Below are 5,911 nucleotides of genomic sequence, written 5' to 3'. Positions count from 1 at the left end.
ACTCATGATCTTAACTATGTTATATATATATATATATATATATATATATATCAATTATTGTAAGCTCTCATTTTATATATTGGCTATTATTATACGATTTACTATTCTTATGCTATTCCCAATCCATTAATTATAGTCTCTCACAATCACATCCACTTTTGCTTTGATCATGTATAATTATTATTTTCCATTTCATGGTATAATGTGGTCTTGTCTGCTTGAATATAAACTGCGTATTTCTGAAATATATTACTCATTATTATTATTATTATTATTATTATTATTAACAGCTTTATTCAATATTATATTTTTGGTACAATATAGAATTCTCAGCACAAATTATTTCAAAAAGTTTCCGTTTCTTATTTCTTGGTCGATCTTGACGATAAATATTGAGTGGTCACCAGTTAATTGTTAGCAGTTCAGGAATCGACATTTGAATAATGTGTGTTCTTTTAGATGTATATTGTCAGCAAATAAGATGGCTCTGATTGAACTCTTTTCTAACTTGTACAGCTTGAAGCTAGACAACTCATCTGAATAGGTTGTGCAATTAATGGACATAATGATGTGTTAAAACAAAGAAAAGACAGATAACTTGTTGAAATATCTATATGGTAGGAACAGGTAGCCCAGATATTCAAGCAGGCCGCCAATAATTGGAGGCTGAGATTGTGTTCTGAACTGAACGGTCAGAGTTAGAGGAGAAGTTATTATTTTGAGGACCAATAAGGATTCAGAGTTGACTCAAGGCTGCCAGTACTGGTTGACGTATCATTAATTTAGCACTGGAACAAGGTCATATAAGTCGGTATTCTGACTGGTGATTTTGTCACATGATAATTGATAGATCAAAATTCATAACCGGAGGAACTGAGATTATTTAACTGATTGATAACTGTTCTATTGAATATCATTAACTTCACTGTGTTCTGAATAGATTTATTTTGCTTGAATTTAGATGTTGTTCATTTAAAACTTTGACCTTGGACATTATTGGTTTTGTATTTTGGGACTTTTGCTTCAAAAACCCAAAACTTGAAGGTTTGTTGTGCAATTGTTATAATTATTATTAGAACGATAATATTAAGGTTGATTTCTTGTGATTTATGAATAAACATTTTGTACATGTATTAGAATTTGGTTCTGTTGTTATTTAGGACATAAGTTACTAGTGGATTAATCGACTGTATATCAGTAACAGATCAAAGAAAATTTAAGTTATAACCCTAAATGATTAGTTAATAGTTATTACATGTAGGAACAAGTTTTTCATTTGAGTTTGAAAATCTTGGACAATGTACAACAACAATCGTTTACAGGATCAAACTTAAAACCCTTTATGTCTTGATGACGGTGAGTTTTCAACTTTTAAATCATGAAAATAAAATTCTACAGTCTATATTTTCAATGAGAAATGAATTCGTGGTATAGTATGATTATAGTCCAATTCTATCTACATATAACTATCTTAGTTTTAATAGGTTGTCTCTGTAAGGAATAATTAAAAAAAAGTATCCACATTATATCAGAAATCAATGATTGGAGACGTTAGGTGACCTGATTCAGAATTGATCAATGGCGTAAATGCATCCAGTCGTTACCATACTATAAGGTACAATATTATTCATGCATTTTATTGCTTGAATTCATTACTTATTTTTAAACTTTATTCTATAATATTCAGTCTTTTTTGTTGTTGTGATGATCCGCTATGTCAGCTTGACTTAACGTACATTTATTTCAGGCTCTATTTTAATTGGGACTCACGATTTGTAACAATTTAAGTTGAATTGTCAACAGTTCGCCAAAATATCGTGGTAATGTCAAAAAAATATAGCCCCAATACTTATTTACTTCTTTATTATTCCTTGTTACTCATGGAGGATTTACTGCGTTCGCAAAAATGAATTCTCTTGAAGATGATTAAAGCTGTTAACTGATACCAGACCAAAACTAATTAGATTATAAGATTGATTTCATTACAGTTTTTGTAATAATGTTTACTGATGGTTAGAAAAAAAAAGTCAGTGAGACCATAATTTATGGACAACCTTTAAGTGACGCCTTAGTGACATTGAAAGATCCACCTAACTAGGACTAAATGAAGGTTATAAAACAGTTTGAAGAGTAAAAAACATGATTTATAGTTGATGGTTAGGGTTAGGAATTAGATTTATGGTTTTCATCACAAACTGACATCAACTAAAATGCTGATACGCTATTTATTCAAATGTAGGAGTGAATTTCGCGCCAAAATCCGAAACCTATCATACTAAATCTAAATGGATCGTCCATAAATTATAGTCTCACCCATAAGTCTCTTCAAGTCTTAATCAAACAAAGCTTTAAAACCTTTCTTATGTATCCTAAAAGTAGTCTATCCTAATATTGAAACGACTTTTTGTAATATGATACATAATTTATTCTATTAAACAGTATTTAATTTATGTTTATTTACTCCAAGCCTTATTTCTCTTTTGTTTTCATACTCATAATATTTTAGCAGAGTTTTGTATGATCAAAATTGTTCGAGATCTTTTAAAGAAAACATATATAATTATCAGAAGGGGGGTTTGTGGAGATTTTAGTAATTTTATATGGTTGAGATCATGAGTCAGTTGAAGCTAGATCAACATGGAAAATCTCGAAGCACTGGACGGCCGTTTCGTCCTATTGTAGGACTCCTCAGCAGTGTGCATCCGCGATCTTGCTCCGCGAGATTCGAACCAAGGACCTATCAGTATCGCGCCAGAGCACTTAACCTCTAGACCACTGAGCCGGTCGGCATCCGACGATGTTAATGTTTAACTTCAACCGATCCACGACTTCCAACCCCCCTCCGTGTTCACCAACCCGGTTAAAGTGCCGGACATTCGCTTTTCGTTCTCTCAATTTCGTAAACAACACCCCTGATGTGAGAAGGTACTAAATACGACTTCCCTGATAGAGGCTATATACGCTTGGCCATGTGAGAGCATTTCGAGAGGGAGAGCGGACTCTTCCCACTCTTGGCCGTACCACGGTTTTTGGGGGGCCGGCATCCAAAAGTGTTAATGTCTAACTTCAACCAATCCATGAAGTTGAGCAACCGTCCACCATCGTCATCAGTGAGTTACTATCTCATAACAGACCTGGTTGAGCGCCACTTGTCACTGTTTCTCAATAGAACTTCAGGAAATATATATAACATTGTTCTAACAGACATTACTCTTTCACCACACACACACACACACAGACACACACACTATCTACATTAACTTATTAGTAATCGGGTAACATTTTGTTACAATATTAATGAAAAACCTACATTTAAAATGAAATTAAGAAAATACAAATGAACTAGTACAACCATTAAATAATAAAAGAAAATATAACTGAGTCTCACCCTTTACTGTTGATTGTAATTGAAGTTTGTTTCATCCAAATTCAGTTACTATTGTCATAATGTGATTTTTCATTGTTTAATTTAATTTGTTAAAAGTAACTAATATACAAACAGTTTTTACTATTTAAATTCAATATAAATAGACTTGAATGTTGAATCGTTTCTTTTCTTTTTCTCTCCTTTTTTTTTAAATTGCTTATCTCCTTATTTTTGCACATTACAGAATTTATGACATTACAAAAAATGATTCTATTAGTTCAACTATTTGTTATGTTACATTTGATTTTATTAATAACTGTATGTAAGTATTATACTATATATTTATATTATTTATTTGAACAATATAAATATTGGTACAAAGGGGCACAGATTACACATGTGCCAAATAAGTCACTTGATTTGTGTGCCCAAACTGAAACAAGTGGTTTTCTTAGGGGGCTACACTCGGAGCCTTTGACCTAAAATTCTGATCAATAAGGCAGTGGAGCATCGTAAAGAGATGCAGTCCCATGTTAGACGGTGACCGACAATAGGTTCATAGGCTATTTGTTCTATCACGATCCTGAAGCCCATGTGCACCATTGGTTTGGAACTAGGGTTTTCCAACTCCCCTAGGTGGACCCTCCATATCTAAAAACCCGATTAAAGCACCGGACATTCGCTTCCCGTCCTCTCAATTTCGTAAACAGCACCCTTGGTGTGAGAACGTACTGAGTAAGACTTCACTGTTAGTGGCTGTACACGCGTGGCCATGTGGGAGCATTTCGAGAGAGAGAGAGCTGACTCTTTCAACCTCGGCCAAACCAGGGCATTTGTATGTAAGTAGTAAAAAAGTATCTGATTAATTGACGGTATGAATAAGAGATGGAATACGTTTGATATATAATTTAAAATATTAATTGATCATTTGAATTATTCACTCTATTTACTTTAAGATTTAGATTTACTTAGAAGCCAAATAGATTATAGATCAGAAGGGGGTGTTGTGGAAATTTCAGTATTTTCATAGTTGAAATCATGAGTCAATTGAAGCTAGACCACCATGGAAAAGCTGGAAGCACTGGACAGCCGTTTCGTTCTATTATGGGACTCCTCAGCAGTGCGTTTAGATTAGTTTATTAAACTTATGGAAAAAGATGAAAGACCTTCATTGAATTATAAAGTGTTTTTGTTTGTTTTACAGATGCTGAATTAACACAAACGGAAACACCACTAGTAAGTTCTTAATAGTTAAGTCTAGAAGATGTTAACGTTTTGAAAAGCGTTTTTATGTTTTATCAGCTGATTATCTGCATACATTCAGGTCTACATTTTTTTCTAAAATGGACGATAAAAAACACTGAACATTCGCTACATCATTGGTAAGATACTTATTTATCATGCTCATCAAATTACAGTAACTGTAATGACACTAACATTAATTCATAAGCCTACAAGACAGAAATTGATAGATTTAAAGATTCTGACAAAGGAATAGAAATGTTGACATCAGCACCTCTATATTAAGGCCTTGCTTGTGGTTCGTATTGTATTTGGGATTCACAGTTTGTAGTCGGATTTCAGAATCAATGATATTGATTATTTAACAAACGTACAGATGACATTCATTCTTTTATTGTCTTAGACAGTCATCATTGACATCCTGCTAATATTGTTGTACCAGTGAACTGAGATGCTGTAACTGTTGAATAAATGGATCTTTTTGTCACTACTTGTTCACTAATTCTGGTTTGGCGGTTAGAAATATTTAATTACCCTGTATTTTATTCTCTATATGGATGTCAATATTCTAACCGCAACATATTCGTTTGAATACATATATATTCTATATTATGCAAGTATTCTTTTTATTACTTTAGTGGAAAAAATTGTGGGATGAGTTTTGGAAACATTTTATGGGCAATAGTACTTGGTCAGTTACGTAACAGGTATGACACTGCACACAATTAGCTATCTATGTTGGATTATTTTCGTTTTAATAGTTAGTCATTATCTATTATTTTGTGTCGGACTCATGTAGTACTCTATTGTGTTTATGTATCAATAACTGTTCTAAATGACTGCGTACAGATTACAAGGTATGGTGAACGAGAACACAAGTGGGGGCGACCAGTATATTGCTTAATACAAAATTATAGAGCTCTTTGGTAAAATGTAAAGACTTCATTTACAAATCTTCCACCAATTGTCACAAACTTCATTATTCCTTCATTGTCTTTATAATTAAGCCCTGTTTACACATTTGTTTTCTTCAATTCGCAATCTTCTGCTGCTAATCCCTCTACTTCTGCCTGGCATTACATACTACTTATATTGATAGACATAAGTAGCATACACCACAAAGACAGTCAATATCGATATTATAAATTATTTTTGATGCGAGTAAATTAGAAAGTTGAATGTAACAGATGTAAGTTAATAGACTAAAAAATAATACAATGTTTATCAGAAGGGGGGTTTTGTGGAGATTTTAGTAATTTTATATAGTCGAAATCATGAGTCAATTGAAGCTAGACCACCATG

The sequence above is a fragment of the Schistosoma mansoni genome, assembly GCF_000237925.1.
Source record: "Schistosoma mansoni, WGS project CABG00000000 data, supercontig 0137, strain Puerto Rico, whole genome shotgun sequence".
Taxonomy (NCBI): domain Eukaryota; kingdom Metazoa; phylum Platyhelminthes; class Trematoda; order Strigeidida; family Schistosomatidae; genus Schistosoma; species Schistosoma mansoni.
The sequence above is the reverse complement of the archived record's forward strand: the minus strand, read 5'-3'. Positions refer to the sequence as shown.